Below are 17,883 nucleotides of genomic sequence, written 5' to 3'. Positions count from 1 at the left end.
TATCACTCTATCATTTCCCACATCTCTTCAGCCTGAGTTGCTTGATGTGCCATCTTTACAGCAAGTGTCAGACCTTGGCCTCTAATCACCTTTCTTTTCCTTTTCCCTTGCTCTCCTTCATCTCCTCATCAAAGACTCAGCCTTTTAATCCAGCATGCCTCCATGGTCACATTCACTCATGAGTGTCCTGGAAATCCACCCTATCTCCTTTTCAAATCCATGCAAATCACAGCATCTAAAAGCAGCAGAGTTTCCTCTGAGACCAAATTATGCACAAGTGGGGATTGGATGGCCGAGAGAAGAGGAGGGGGTGTACATCCCCCCCACCCCCCCTTCTCTCTCATCCTCGACTATGTTTATGTCATGGTTCTCTTCAAAAGATTGCACTTGTTCTTTTAAGTTGGTTCAATTTGGCAATGTTAAGCAAGCTGGAGACAGTGAGTGGGAAAAAAGTCACAGGCATTTTGGAAAGATAAAATATTGTGTCTGTGATCCATGGGGTTGACTAAGTGGTGGGATTTAGAATGTGCGGTGGGGTGGGGTCGGGGCTAGGCGGTTTGTTCGATAGTTAAATCTGGGTTAAATCTGGGTGCAGAGAGGATGAAGGATAAGTGTAGGATGACTAGAGCAGATTGACATTGCACGCGCATATTGTATAAGTACATGTACACACACACACACTTAGGTGTGAAGTGACAGCTGAGGTCAGTTTTGGGTTGGAGTTAATCTCTCTAAAGTAATACCCATACGTATTGCTTTCAAGAGTTTATATTGTGCTTGCTGACATGTTTGGCACTGAAGTGGCAATGCGATTATCTAACATTAAAGATGTCTGTGGATTCCTGAAAGCCTTCACAGCTACAGTTCACTAACTCTGCAGCACAACTCAGTGAGGCAGTGTTGCTTCAAATATAAAGCTCACTGACATACAACTTTGTGACTCCCTTCAGTTCTTTTTAAATTTGAGGTGTGAATTTAGATGAAATTACAAATCACCTCCGAATTGTAGGTCAGCTTTATTCTGTAAATAACAAGGCATTAAAAGAATAATACCAAGGTGATTTTTCACATCAGTGCTAGTCAGACACAGGTTATGTTTTTGGCCCCTCCATCTGTTTGCTTGTTTGTCTGCGTTACTGAAAAAGTAATGAATCGATTTGCAGGAAACTTTGTGGAATCGTTTTGGTCCGAAGAGTGTCTCCCAGGGGGAGTCACATTACACAGCACAACTTTGAGTACCTCTTAGCAGATGAAGAGGCAAACTTCTCATTATGAGCCACTCAAATTACTGTTTGATTATATATAAGGAGAGCTGAATGTTGATTAGGCGCCACCGAAAGCCCCAGTTGCAATTTTTGTCAATTGGTTTGTGGTATTATGATTAATTATAACTATATTTAGAAATAGGGAATATGAGAGAGGGTAGGAACTGCTAAAGATAATATAGGTTTAACTGAAAACATTTTACACAAGCTTTTTTACTTACAGTGAGTAACATTCAAGATTCAGTGAGGGGTGGTCAGTGCAGAGTGATTTTTTTTTTCCATCGAGACCATGGAGACCAAACAATGACTACAGCAACCGTGACATTCAGGGGCACTAGTGTCAGCGCATTTTTCTAAGGTAAAGAGTTAAAAACAGATGGGATCATAACATGTTATATTGGTTTGGGTGTGAACAGTTTTTTTCTCCATGCCCGAAAGTATGACACATGACTGTCATAAAAGCCAATAAAAGGACTTTTGGGTTTCCACACCTATTACACCAGCAGGAAGATGCAAGCTGGCCAATCAGAGCCGAGTGGACTCGTGGCCCAAGGGGACTTAAAGACACAGGAGCTGAAACAATCTATTACACTTACTTGACCAGATAAGGTGTTGCATTATACATATAATATAAATAAGCATTTCTTAAATTGAAAACCAGGCAACCGTATCATCTGAATAAAATATGAACCCTAATGTGGGCATAATATGGCCTTCTTAAATAATAATTCAATACAATAAATATTTCTATAGTAAAGAAACAGTTCAAACAACCAATCATTCCTTTACAGTATATAGAATTACTTTATTACACAATAAAATTAATCATGACAATTAATGGAAAACAATAGGTCTAAATCATCACAAAGCTGCATTGGTCACATGACCCATTATTGTTAAAGACCCCTGATATTCTTCCTCCTTTATGGCTCTGCTCTAACTCGAAGAACATTCGGTTTTGACACAGATTTAATCAGGAAGCAGCAGCAGAATGCAAATTTTACAGTTACATTTTACAAACATTACTGAGTTTAGGTGATTTCACTTTGATTTATCTATGATAATATAGTTCAGGGTAAAAGCACACATGTGCGCATATTCACCAAAACCCCTCACTGACCACACAAACCTTCAGCCTCATCGCCTCATCATCTACCCACCCACCCACACGCAAGCACGCATACGCACACTCACACACACACACACACACACACACACTCAAACAAATATACACCCACACTCACACCCCTGCTCGCGGCATTCTTATCTGCACAGTGCCAGATAGATGCTGTGTGTCCTCTGAACATCCTGATCTCATCTCCTGGTAAAGTGATTGACAGCTCCGACAGCTGGGCTCCATCCACTCTTCAGACATGTGGACAACCACACACACCCATGCACACACACACACAGCAGCCTAACAACAGCATCGAGATGAAGGAGAGGAAATAAGGGGTAGACATGAGGAAGGCTGATGGAAGGAAGAGGAGTGTTTCACAGGTTGATGAAGAGATGCTGTTTAAAGAGAGATTGATTGATGAATACAGACGTGAACATAAAAGAGTGTACGGCATGTAAATGCAAAGGAAAAAATACACTTGAGGTAAAATGGAAGGAGTCAGTCTGAGTGGGCAGTATTCTGCGGCCATATGAAGGGATAATTATTCCCTTGACATGTGCAGCAGCAGCAGACCCACAGCTATACACATTTAAACACACATTGGCTCTGATGTAAACTTAGAAGAGTGATGAAAGGGTACAGTAATTATTGAGACACATTCTGCAGAAGCCTGTAGCACAGGGTTGAGTGCTTTTGGGGATTGCTGGGGGTTTGCAAAGCCAGGTGGTAGTGCTTTGCTACACACTAACAGACACACACCAAGTACTCGTCAGCGGACTAGAAGCAGCAAGCCGGCCTGTCCGCACATATTCGTGTGTCAGTTAGTAATCACACGGCGTGGCCTTGTTTTTCCTGACTGCTCGGGCTTGTCAGAAACACTCAGGGTAACATGCATCACTCACTTCTGTGACACTCATTTTTGCGCGTGTGGTCAACAAGTATGTGTGCGTATGACCTATCCCCATCACCGCCTCGGGAATGACAGCCAGCCCATCATTAACCTCTCTGCAAGACTCCATGACATGTCTGGTTCCTGCGGCAGCCATTTTCTCTGTACCCATGAGCCACGACCTATATATAAACCATGATGAGGACAAACGATAAGGTTCTGGAGAAAGAGGACAGGTCACTAACTTCATTGTAGCTACACAAATTAGCCTTTGAATGTGTATCAACAGCCAAGTCACTGAATAAAACAAAGAACTAAAAAAGGGTATTGAGATTAGGACCTTATGAGATTGATGTATCGAGTGATGTGTTGCTCAAAGCCCCAGACTGATATTGTCACTTGACAAAAAAGCAATGAGTTGAACTCAGAGCTCATTCTGAGAGAGGATTCCTGGGCTAAGACCATCGACTTGTCACAGGATATAGTGTGGAGGCTGTGATAAGATTCGAACACAGCAGGAGGGCCTAATCCAACCACCTAACTCCTCAGATGCTGAGCTGCACAACACCATGGAGATTATTAAGCAAGATTTCTCAAAGATAAATGTTTTCACAAGAGATTATTCCCTGCTGGTGCATAACAGAGAAGTTAGCAAGTTGGCTTATAGTGCTCCCAAAATACACCATCTGTGATCGAGATCAGGCATCTTCATGTGCAGGAATTTGTCATAATTGAAATGATTTCTGATGGAGCAGAGTAAGACTCAAGGAGGAGTGAACTCGGAGTCATAAAGATGTCACTTCAGGGCTTGAAATATTTTTAGGTTCTTCAGTCTAAAAGCCTTTTTTATTTTTGAAACCTAATGTTTCTATATATATATATATATATATATATAGAGAGAGAGAGAGAGAGAGAGAGAGAGAGAGAGAGAGAGAGAGAGAGAGAGAGAGAGAGAGAGAGAGAGAGAGAGAGAGAATCTTTTTTATGGTCCATGTACAGTGACATACATACAGTAATGTAGGGCTGAGGCCCATCACACTTCATGTCCTCTCAGATCCTGTCTTGTCTGCTGGTGTTCCTGTTTCTGCATCAACTCCACAGCAGCCTGAGATAACACAGTGCAGTGTCAAGATTATGTCCTCAAGTGTAATTTTAGAGAGCTGGCCCATACTGCACTGACCAAGTCCTGCCTCTAAGCTGCGTGTGTGTGTAATGGGAAGAGTCCTTCCTGTAAAGGGAAGTGTATAATATCAACAAGTCTCTGTCAATAAAAAATAACAGAAAAGAGTCTTAATGCATAACTGTGTTCTGGTACTAGAGCATCCGTTTGATCTGTGCCATATTCCTGTGCCAGAAACCAAGATTTTCTTAATTTTGTTGTCCGTGTTAAGAGACAATCCCACAGATAACGGGATGTACTGACATCACTCAATTTGTGATGCTCAGCATTTGCCAAAAAGAAGTGTTCACCTCTGAAGAACCAATGCAAAAAATAAGCTGCAAAAATGGCTGTGGGAGAGAAAGAAACTTGGGGGGGCGGGGGACAGTGTGAGACAGTAATACTCTTCTTAAGTTGTTAACACTTACGGTTAAACGACATAAAGGCAGGTAATTACTGTGCATAACAGACTACTTTTTGAACACTGCCAGCATAGAGGCTGTTTACAACAAAGATACTTTACCTACCAGCCATCTTTCTCACCACGGTGAGACATCTGTGGATGTGTGTGTGTGTGTGTGAGAGAGAGTGGACAGTGGGCAGCCCATTATGTCTTGGTGGGCTCTGGACATGTGTGTGTGTCTGTTGGTGTGGGGTTTTGTGTGTGTGTGGTGCATATATTTGTGTTTGCCTCCATGTGAGCCCTAAATGCCAGATCCTCAGACTTAATAGGCTCCCATTAAGAAATTATCTCTGGTGCTTTTGTGCCTTTCCACAGAAAAACCTAACTACCAATTAAGTGGTTGTGTGCCTAGATGGCCCATTTGCTTGGCTGTTGGTAATTATGGGTTTTCTCAGTGTTTTTTTCTCAAGCCGGCCCTTCTCCTTTTGATTAGGCTTCTCCAGAGTATTATAATCCACAAACTCTGTCACTCTCCCCGAAATTAGCTGTCATTCCAACCCCATGCATTTTTCATGCCTCCAGAGGAAGGAACCACAGTTGAACCCCAGAGCTAGAACGAATAGAACGAGCATCCCTCATCACGTAAATGTAAATGAAAGTTTCGCTGATGCACTTTACTTTTGCAAATTTGATCATGTCTTATGCACTGAGATACTCTACTGTATACATTAGAAAGAAACAGTTGATTTATGCCTCAGGCAGAAACATCTTGATGCTGAATATTCTGGTACAAATCTATCTCTTTGTGTCTTTCACTGTGGCAGCTGAAGGAGTGTCTTGAGTTCTTGTCATTGTGCGACAAGAATGTAACATCGCAAAGGCTCTGCACAGCAATTAGTGTGTCATTGTACTTCCGTGTCTTGTTCGCCCTTTCCCATGCTATGACTAAAGCTTTTCACATGAAAAATCGAAACGAATTCATCGAGTAATTTATTTACAGACATTTTCGTGATATGGGTGCAGATGAATCCCATTGGTATTTACTATATTGTACTATACACTACAGTACATAGTACTGGCAAAACAATAGAATTTATTGTAAGCAGATAATTATACACAAGCAACCAATACATAAAACGCAATCAAAATAAAAACAGATTGGGAGATTGGTGTGTGGACAGATTTCAGTGGTTTTTTTTTTTTCAAACTTCTCACCTTTATGCGTATGTGTATATTGCCTGTCGTCATCAGCGTGCGCATCTTGCAGTCCAGTAAGAATAAACACAACCGGTGTGAATGACAAAATGAGGGCATTTTATTCTTGTTGGACATTTGTGGAGAAATGTGAACCTTATGGAAAGTTTGTCTCTATGCTGCACTCACTGAAAACCTGATGTTAGAAGAATGTTCCACAGATCTTTCCAGGATTTTATTTTATTTTTTGAGATTATTTGGAAATAAAATTAAGTTTGTGAAGCTGTAATATACAGCACCATTCTAGTCCTTTTAACACTATAGTGTCACCGTGAAAACACTAAAATTGATAATCTTATTTCTTCGGTAAAGTGTGATTGCAGGTTTGGAAAAATGTCACCGTGAACTGTTGGAGATTAACACAGAACTGAAGAGATGCATTTTGGAAATAAAAGGGAAAAATAATCATTGCTTCCACATTTTTTACAAAAGCAGACCTGCATTGACACTGATAGATTTGTTCAAAATCTAAAACAATCTGAATCAAATATGAAGTTTATGCCAGTAAAGAAGTAACTGCAAAGACTGCAGTTTGGGATCTTTAGACAAAGACCGGTTGAAATCAGCTGACAAGCATCACTTATTCATTTAGCCCTATTCTGAGAATTCTTCTCCCTCTGTGTGGTTCTTATCACGGTGCTTTGTCTACCGCTGCCTGTCAAGGTCAATAATTGTAATTCAGGCTATTCATGACGATCTCCGATGTGGACGCCTTTCATGTGGGGACAAGGAGTTGTTTTTGAAGCCTGCGAGATGGAGACAGGAGGAGGTGGGGGAAGGTCAATTGATTAGGAAGATACTTTTGCTGATTAGACCCATCAGTCAGTGTCACAATTATCAGTGTCATCAGCTCGTCTGCTAAGAATTTTTTGTCGCATCCCAGGACAGACCAACGCCCTCTGCGTGCTTGGGTGTTTTGTGTGTGTGTGTGTGTGTGTGTGTGTGTGTGTGTGTGTGTGTGTGTGTGTGTTTGCACAGTCTCGACACACTATCTCACACGCTCCCAATTACTCTTCCTGATTGAATATATGCAAATTGGAGTAAAATTAAAAGCCACCTGCGAGGGGACCCCTCGTGGGACAGTTTTGTACACACACCCACACACAGTACGAGTTCTTCAGCTTTAACCTTCAACTGTCCCAGTGGTAAGTAAGCATGTCTGTTCTCATTCCCACTGGAAAAAGTTCTACTGTATGGTTGTTGACAGGCATCTGTGATCAGACAGTCACTAGCGGAAACAGACCTATTTGTTGCAGATCTCCACAGTGCATCTTATAGGATTTTTCATGATTTGCTCTGTCTCTGCGTGTATGAGCCTATACTGTATCTATGCATCTGACCTCTCAGTGGTCACAGACTCTACTTGTGCTACAAATGACTGCAGCCCCACTGTGACCAGCAGGTACCTCTCTTCACCATTTTTTTCCTCTTATCTACCCTCATCTGGCCCAGCCTTCAGTCTGTCTCTATTTCAGAGATGACACATCATTTCTCTTCTCTTCTCTTCCTTTTCTCCTTCTATCCTCACCTCTTTTTGCCTCCAGAGTATTGGCAGGAGAAGAAATCTCTTCCTCCTCCCGTAGGCCACCCTAGTAAATCTCTCTAAGCTCTGCCTCCCCTGCCATACCTTTAGATTGAAGGCCACCTCCAAAGGTCACTGAGCAGAACTGATCCTCTGTATTCTCTTTATCCCGAAAGGCTAGATGAGACTGGAGGAGAGGGGTGGCCTGGGGCAGTGAGGAAAGGAGGTGAAAACAGAGGGAGGGATGAAGAGAAAAGGAGGAAGGTCAGGAATTGGAGGTGAGGGTAGGCAGCAGAGGAGGAGGTTGGACAGAGAGCAGAGCAGATGGGAGGGCTAGCCTGGGGTTAGGAAGGAAGCAGGAGGCACAGATGTGGATCGCATGAGTGAATAAAAGTATTACAGTAGCAAATTAAAGCCGTAGCAATTCCAAAGCTATATAGCAGACATTGGAGGACTGCTTGCTAAATTTAATCTGCCAGAAATTAGTGATTATCTGCTTTTCTCCGGTGGGCTACTCGAAGTCAGTGCTAGAGCTGAAGAAAAGAGCTAGTTGAAGAATTAATACAAAGACTGGCAAGGGGCACAAGAAGTGTAGCTGTGCTTTCCAGATATTACTCCCCTCACTGTTGTTTCCCATAAATCCCTATATGCAAATACAAATACATACACACACTCTCTGCCAACCAGCGTGGATACAGCATGATACACACTAGAGGTGGGTATGTATGTACTGTACTGTAATGCAATGTGCAGATGTGACATGTCAGGCATTAAATTGCTGTTTCCGCCTTTCTGTCTGCACTAAGCAGCTCAGACGAAGAGACAAAGAGGAGGAGGAGGAGGAGGAGATTCCTTAGCACAGAGCAGTCTAATAGCCTAGGCCTATAGGAGGAAGAAATGAGAGAATAGTCATCTCAGAATGAGTGGGTGATATTTTTTCTCTCTTGGGACTCCTCAGCCTTTTGGATTACGTTATGTTGTTATGGTGTTTATTATGTTTGTTGACAGCTAAATGGTTATCAGTCATCTACCAGTCAATAGATTGCCTATTAATGTAAGGGAATTGTTGTGTGTGTGTGTGTGTGTGTGTTCCTTTTGTATTGAGGCTACTGATTGAAGCTAACAGTGTCAGCTATTGCATCCAAGCTCCCATACATCTCTGTCCAGCCCCATCCACCACCTCCCCATTTACATGCCATCTTTCCTCTGTAATTTCTCCCTGTAATGAAAGTTCCTCTGCCCATCAGTGGCAGAAAATGATACTGGAAATATTAATAAGGGGCCCTTTTTAACCAAATTACATTCTATCAGAGCAAAGATTAAATTAGCAACCGCCAAGGTGTGTGGGAACAAAGCTAATGGAATTGGATGACAGCATCCGTCAATCAACAAATAATTTAGGTCATTCCTTATCTGACCTTGTCCCGCCCATGCTTAACGCACTCCCATGCACAGAAAACAAATCTGCCTCCTGCCTACTACTCCTGATACTACTACTATAACAACATGCTTGTTGAATATTACTTCAAACAAAGTAGGAGTAAAGCTGCATGTCGCCAGGTGTAGCCACACATATAGCTGGATACTTTAGTGCTACTGTAAATGATATATTTAATACATTCCCTAGCCTGTTACATTTCAATGTAATCTCAAGATTGGCCCAGATGGTTTAAGTGAATGAATGTCCCTCCAGCATATCTCTGAAAACAAACATCTTTGGACACTGAAACCATTATACTGCAGACACCGACTTCAATGCGGTACATTAAATAAGGTTTCACAATCTGTTTGTGCAGCCAGAGTCATTCAGAGACAGGTTCATCAGAGATAACACGAGACAGAGTGTGTGTGTGTATTCCTGTGGAGAGACAGTCTGCAGATTGTGGGCTGAAGGTATATCTACTGATACTGATCTTGAAATGTATCTTGTAATAGTAAGAAAAATGAATTGGACTGAATGGGCCATTGGTACATTTTCCTCTGTAAGTGTTGTTTGTCTCCTGCTGTACATGAGTCTAACTGAAGACAACCTGCCCAGTCCATCAAACAGCACAGGACTCTGACCAATACAGACACATCCATACTCCTCTCAAGAGGTCTTAACACCTGTCATCCCATCCCCATCCCTTCTTCTCTCCTACAATCAAGAGCCCCCACACTAACCCAGCAATTACGCAAACATTAATACATCACTCACTGTTATTAGTGATGTTTTAATGTTTTCCTTGGGGAAAAATGTTGTCGGAAAGCTGCACATAGAAACTTTGACATGTGGCCAGAAGGAACAAAGAACGAAGCCACCAACCCTGGGGACAATGGCTGGGTTGTCAACTAAGTGAGCCACATTCTCCCCCAAACATTTGCAGCTTCCTCCACTGTTTAAATATTGAACCTTTGACCCCTCTCTTGTGTGGATTCCAGATCTATCCCTCTTCCATTTCCGGCCAAAACGCTTGAATTAGAAGTCTTTAACCAAATTGCAGAATTTCTATCTGTGAACAATCTCAACCAGTCAACCTGTGATTTTACAGAAACCAAAAGGCAAACCTATGTTGGCAGGGGCGTATACCAGCTCTGACTGTTTACCACATCCCTAGGCTGTATAATCTACATCTCCTACTATTGCTATGTTGATGACACTTACCTCTTTGTGTCCTTTCCACTAAATAGCTCAAATAACACAATTCTGTCACTCTGACATCCCTGCTTGAATAAGAGAAAGACATCTTGAAGTCAATATTGCCAACAAGGCCTAGTCGTCCCAGCCAGACCTTTTGCACAAGATAGCATCAGCATCAATTTAGGAATCTTAGTGATTGTTCTGACAAAGTCTGCCAGACGTCTGGGGGTCATCACTGACAACTAACTGAGCTTTAGTGATCACCTCTCCTCTATCTCTTAGGCATGCAGATTTGCCCGTACCTTTCTGAATGTGCCACCAAACTCCCTTCTCCAAGTTTATGATTCAAAGTGAGGGAACAAGATACCATATTCTGCAGGGTACGTTAAGCAGCCTCACTCCCAATATTTTAAAAAATTGTTTAAGATGGGACTTTTCCACAATTTCTAAGCTCATGAAATTCCTACGGCAATTTGCTTTCAGTGTCTTCTCCCTGACTTAGCTTTTTGGCTTGCTTTGTACCTCACTTGTAAGTCGCGTTGGATAAAAGCGTCTGCCAAAGGACTAAATGTAAAAGTAAGTGCATCAGCTGGGTGGATCCCTGCAACCCTTTCTCACCTTCTTTTTCACTCTATTTCAGTTCTGTGTGTTTGGAAGTTTAATATGTTTTTCTCTTTCTTTCCTCTTTTTCTCACCTTGACACACACACACCTAAGCGCACACACACACATACACTTTCTTTTTGTCTCCCCAGGTGTGAACTGGTCCAGGTGTATGTCTTCACGGGAGCTCATCACTGCTCTAATGAGAATGATCACCGCTCATCTGTCTTCATCCGCATCCCACAGAGAGCACCTGCTACTATCTGTGTGAATGTGTGTGTGTGTGTGTGTGTGTGGGTGTGCGTGTGTATGTGTGTCGAATAGTTTTAGTGTGTGTGTGTTTGTATATATGTATGTATATGTATATATACATATACATACATATATATACATATATGTATATATATGTATATATATATAAACCTGCGACACGATTGTTATTTTATCAAATCTAACTCTGACTAGTAGATAATGGCTTATAAACAAGAGTCTTACTTTGTGTTTGAAATATTGCTATGACACAGGGAACTTCTCCACAGGAGTGAAGTTGTTTTGATTTAACCCCCAACAGTTCTCCTTTAGCACTTGAATTTGTCAGCCAAAGGGGTTGGATGTCAAAAGTATCAAATGAATGAATCGAACCACAACATCAGTCACAGAAAAAGTTGGACTGTATAAAAAACTCTATATACTTTTTATAACTCTGGCTTTTTTAGCCAGAGTTAGCAGCGCATTTGAACCACAGCCAGTGCTACTCTCGTTAACTTCCTTCACATAGTGCATCATTGTAGGTTTGATTTTGCATTCAAAAAGCATTGCATCTTCATAAACCGTCCTTTTAGACTACTGATGAGATGTGAAGAAAGTGTTAATGTCAAATTTATTAAAGCTGCATATTATACTGACACAGGTATATGTGATAGCCCGGTTCAATCGTGCTTATTATTAGCCTGTGAAAACCTTTGTTTTTCTTTTCAATTTGCTTGGATCAAGTGGGTGAAAATTGTCAAGAGCCAACAAATGTTAAATTTGTTCAGTGGACAGAAACAAAACTCCACATAAATGTTACTTTTTTAAAAAAGGGTTACTAATATGTTTAACCTTAAAACCTTTTTTTTTTTGTCTATGATGTAGCTTCTTAATTAGCCACTGCCCCCAGTGGCTAATTAATAGATAAATGAGTTTTGTTAGTAAAAGAAAAAGAATGGCTCCATGGGCCTGTGGTAATCAAAGTAACATGTACTGAGGTAGTAGGATCTTTGGATAATCAAAAATAAAAAATAAAAATAGGACTTTCATCCTTACAGAAAAGAACATTCACTCTAGCAGGTCGTTGTTGTCTGCTTGTTTCACACACTAAACTGATTAAGGTTAGATGTTAGCGTCTCCCGCTTCACCTCATTCTCTGCCTTTCAGAGCGGTCATCCCGTTTAGTTGTTTTTGTCGGTACCAAGGCTTTGAGCCTTTTGTAAAACAGCATGTTTTGACTTTGAGAGATACTTGACTTTGTGCTGGGGACTCCTGTGTCTATGTGTGTTCTTTTGTGTGTGTAATTCATGGGTTAAAACTCTAACAGTTACATTTGCTTTTTACCCATTTCAATCAAGCAGCCTTGTGGGACCTCTTCCCCTCTGATTTTTAAGGCCCCTCACTTGAAAATATGTTTACTTAAAACTGAGCCAAGAGGGAAAGCAAAACAACAAAGATTGTATTTACTCCCAAAGGCTGCGTCAATTGGCCATTGTCAAAGTCTAAGTAGATTTTATGTAAAAGTCCCAATCCATGCTGTTAGTATTGACCAAATGACAAAAAGATTGTTCATTTTTTTCTCAATTCAATTAGTTTTCTTGTGGCTTTCTGACAGCTCGTTTATATCAGTGAGTGAGTGCCTGATGCTGAATGGGTAATTGTGCAGTTAGTGTGTGCCCACTATTGTATGGAGAATCTTGTTACCTGAGTTTGTATGGGAATACAAACTGACTGGATTTTAACCTGAGATTAATAGGAGGACATTGTGATGGTCTATTGATTTTTTTTGTATGATCAAATAAAATCAAAGCTGATTCATGCACCACGCAGAGCATAACACTAATCTTTGCTCCACTGACTTGTTTAAGCTGCATCTTCCCCCCCCCCCACCCCCACCCCCACCCCCCCGCCCCCCAGCTGCAGATGCACAAGTTGATATGGTGCAAAAAGTAACACTAAAATGTACCACTGTGTTTAACTTACACCTGGTGTCGGATGCAGAATTTACACACTTCAAAAATATTTAGCGCCTAATATTCTGCAAATAATGTATAGCAGCATAAAAATTGTAGTTTTTCCACCTTTTATTTTTATCTCAAATCAGCATCAACTATTTGCAGGTAATATCATGTCTAGCACTTGTCACTTTTCACTAACAGAACTTTGATATACCAGCGCCAACAACATAAACTGTCAGTTTGATCTTCATTCAAAAGGTTGTTTCCCCTCGGTTTGTCAACATGCCGTCTTGCTGTTCAGTCAGTCGGTCCTCCAGGTGTACAATGCCTTCTTTATACCGAGACATGAGAGGCGGTGACAGTGATGGAGAGAAAAGGTCAGATATGACACAGTGGTTATGAAGCGAGAACAGAACAAGCACTTTGACATTTCTGGCCAAAATTTGCGCACTGCATTTTAATCACTTGATCATGACTCAAACGTTCCAGGTGGTAGATGTAATGAGCAAACACTGACACTTTGCATCTCTGTCTGAGTTAGAGATGCACTACAACTTAAGCAAATGACCCGAAGAACAGTTGGTGAGGAAAGCTGGTAATGCTAATAGAGGACACATAAAAAGTCTAGAGGTCTGGGACTGCTGGAAACTATGGACAAAGAGAGAAGCTTCAGTGTTTTTTCTGTAGCAGGATTCTATCTTTGCATTACCTAAAGGTCAAGAACTACAATGTAAATACACACATTTCATTTTGCTTCAGTACCCAATACCCACAATAATGATCACATTCCAGAGGGATGTTTAAGTTCATCATCAGACTAATGACTCTTAAGTACTCTGTAGACTATGGTGAAAATTATAATTGCTTTTACTTAATGCATACATTCTGCTTTCTGCCAGACAGAGCTGACCCTTAAGGCTGATGAGTTTGTTCAGCCTCCAGCTGCCGGGTCAATGGGGTTGCATTTCCCTGTCCAGTTCTGTGTCTACCAAGTGGGATGACATAAGCCATCCTTGGCCTCTATCTCCCACAGTGCCAGTTTTAGGTCCAGGGGAAGACATTAAAGAAGCAATTAACAGACCCAACTAAAGAATGATGAAGCTGGGAGCATGGTTTACATAGTTTAAAGTCACTAACAGCTTTTAGCTTTGTCTCTTTACAAGTCAGTGGTAGGTGATGCTGTGAATTGTTGACTAGAAATTAATATTGTTGGTTAATTTGATTCTCCATGTTTGTCAGTATTTAGAGAAATCCTACTCAATTCAAAGTCAAAAGGGTGTGACCTAGCCAAAGGAATGCTATACATATTTTTCCAGGCAAATCAGAAGCTAGCACCTTTCCAATCAGAAACGGGAGATTGCTTTCTATCATTTCAGTCAGCTGTCAAGGAGAAAAAAAATCTAGAGCTTTGATGTTTGGGTTTCATAATTGAGCCAGCAAGTTGCTCTGTGCATAAAGGCCTCTGCCAATAGCCTTTGACGTGAACAGAATGTTGAAGACACCTGAAACCCCTGAGATGAAAGCGTTGCTTATACATCTCTTGATCTTGCTCACCTCATCCTTCTTTTGACTTTTGCCATCGTTTCCTCACCAGCAGATTGCAGGCCAGCTAATAGTACCTTTACTGCTTCAAAGGGCCCTTTTACTTGATATGAACAGTGTGGAAGCTGTGTGTAGCCCCGTACACACATGCAGAGCTAAGTTTGTTATGGTAACCCTGCTCTAAACCACTGTCCTCATTAGATCCAATACCCTTAGGGTCTTTGTATATGCCTTGAGTTGTGTCATGTACAGGACCTGACGGGGTCTGTGCGTGAGTGTGCGTGTGTGGTTGTGAGTTTTCAACTCCATCAAACAAGCCCCTAGGCAGGCTACTGATCCTCTCCAAGAATGATAAATACCGCTGTACTATGATGCTAATAAAGACAGATAGAGACAGCGCGTGAACAAGTAAAAGACAGAAGAGAAGATGAACGAAAATATAAGTACTCTTCTATGGCGCTGCAGGTTAGAATGTAATTGTTCCCTCCTTCACTATCACTATAGGGTATCTCAGCTAGAGCAAACAGACGTACCCTAAGGCCAAACTCCCACAGAGTCTTTGACTCTGCTTATGTAATATGATCGCAGGGTGACTGATGGAATTAGCCTGGGACTGTATTTGTGTAATATACAAAGTGAGAGCAAAATCGGGGGAGTGGGGAGGCTTGTGCGTGAGGGCTGGGGGTTAGGGATGGGGTTGCTCCCTCTATGATGAAAGTGTTTAAGACAGGCAGGCACACACGCACGCAGTGGAAAGCAAGGGTGACTGTGCTGCGCTGGCAGCCGTCCTCATTACCGTCCACAGGCAGGACTGGAGTGCCCTATTAGACAACCATTACTGCTGCTGATGGGAATCTGTACTGTAACACTGACACAAACAAGACGGAAAGATCTGGGAACAATGCCGAGGCCACAGTGCCAGGGCCTCCAGGGAATGGGTGAGATGAGGCTCTCCACCCTGATCGCCACAGTCCCAAGCTGGGTCAGGGTTCCTAAGTAGCCGCCATGTGTCAGCACGCCATCTCTGGTTCCCCTGGAGCTAAGACAGGTTCACCTAATTAAAACTTCTCTTTCCTCCTGCCCTCCGGGAGACATAGGCAGAGGAATGCGGTGACAGAGATGGTAAGGGAGAGAGAGTAAGGAGGAAATAGAAGAGTGCACTAGTGACACAAGCAGACTCCAGACACACAGAGAAAGCATGGAGATTCAAAGTGCGGAGTAGAGAATTTTGCAGGGACAAAGCAAAAGGGATTGATCAACAGAAATGTGGCACTCTGCAGAGGAGAGCTCAGAAAGCATACCAGCTTGGCTTTTTCAGAAATTTCTTTGTCGTGGGGAACAACATGAAATTGGAAACAAAAATAAAAAAAAAAAGAATGAGGATGAGGAGACAGTAAAGAAGAGGCAATTTCTCAGATTTTTGTTCTCTATTCACTGAAAAATAGATAAAACTTGTTTGAAATTACTTTTTTCTTTCCTTACTTATCAGACCACAAAGCAGGATGAGGACTCCAAGGCTGTGCAGAAAAAGACAAGAAACAATAAGGATGAAGGAAAGAGGTTACAGGGGGTTTGGAAAAATGTGGAATGATGCAGGTACTTGTTAATTAGCACAACAGCAGTCACAAATGTATTTCTGCATAAATCTTAATGATTTTCCACAAGGTTGCTTTGTTTTAACCAGAAAAAACATCATCTGAACTACTCTGGAATTTTCAAACGCCAGTTAAAGCTCGTTTCCATAGAACATTTTAAAGGAATAGTTGCTGTTATTTCTCATATGATAGATGGGATGTTTTACTATATTTGGCTTGAAGACTCAAAAAGCCTGGATTTGTTTAGGCTTATTTAATTCCTAGCTGTTTCCACATTTGTAATCTTCATTCTGAGCTACGTTTACCATTTGCTAGTTGTAGCTTGATATTTATGCACATAAACTCTTGACTAGAGTGTGAACATGTGTACTTCCCAAATTGTCTAACTGTAACGCTAACTAATTGTTACAAAATTCATGTTCCCAAGGTTGATTTATATTGCTTAGATATATTTGTATAAAAAACTTAAATAAATGCACATATTCAGTAATAGAGAATAAAGACATACATTTTATAACAAAGGAATTGTCCAGATGCAGAAATGTAAGTCAAAAAACCACTGCGATAAAAAATATAAAATACATAAAATATTAAAGATATAATATAAGTTATATAATATGTAATAAAAAATGTTATCTTTTGAAGAAACAAAATTCTGCATATTTTCTTGTTACTTTCTTTATGGAAAGTTCTGAGCATACAAGAAGAAATTGTGTATTTTGAAGTTAGTAGACCAATTTTTAAGAGAACAGCTACAGCACTAATGGAAGAGACAAATACAGCACAGTGCGGATGCACAATTTGCGACTGTACAGTATTTTAGGACACATTATGTGTCCTAAATTACTGTACAAATTGATAAAGTACCAGGAAAATCTCCATTATTGTTGAGGATTGTTTAGAAATGGAAATCCTTGGAAATGTTTAATCAGTTTCTGTTCTCAAGTTATTCTTTCTTAACTCTTTAATTCATTGTTTACTGCAATCTTTGTAGCTTTCCCATTATGGAAATTTGTTTTAAGCCGTAAGCAGTTGAAGGTGGCTATACAGAAAATGCACAGGTGGTATTTGACTGGTTGTCCAGACATGTTGCCATGGTGAAGGCAGTGATTAAAGCTATTAAAGCTGCAGGCGTAGGGTTAAATGGGAGCTCTGACTGCTCCTGCTGTCACAAATTAAACAGAAAGGGAGAGCAGGAAAGAATGGGAAAGACGTGAAAAGATGGAATTAAAAGAAAAAATGCACAGAAAAAAGGGCGGGAAAGACTCGCAAAATGCGATTAGTAATGCTCAAAGCAAGGCAGGATCATACCTAGCTCTTAATTGATTTATTTTTACAGTAGATGAAATAAAATGTTGCACTGTTGCAACAATAACCTTCCGTTCTAAGCCCAGGAGGGGGCTTTACTACAATGTCAAAGACAGAAAGCTCGTTCATCATCACAGCCTGATGTGTTCCACAGGAGCAGTAGATGTAGAAACAAGAGATGTGACGCCTTTCTCATAGAACATGTTATACTCTGGTGTTTAGAAAACAGAAATGTGATTCAAACAATTCTTGATCAGTATCATTACCTCTTGCGTGAATGAAGAATATGAAGGCAATCAATACAAAGCGAAATATACTTTAATAATTGTATTTCGTGCTATTTACAAACAGATGTTCAGGTGAAACCATTGCAAAAATCTACTTTTACACAATGACT

The sequence above is a fragment of the Channa argus genome, chromosome 10, assembly GCF_033026475.1.
Source record: "Channa argus isolate prfri chromosome 10, Channa argus male v1.0, whole genome shotgun sequence".
Lineage (NCBI taxonomy): Eukaryota > Metazoa > Chordata > Actinopteri > Anabantiformes > Channidae > Channa > Channa argus.
The sequence above is the reverse complement of the archived record's forward strand: the minus strand, read 5'-3'. Positions refer to the sequence as shown.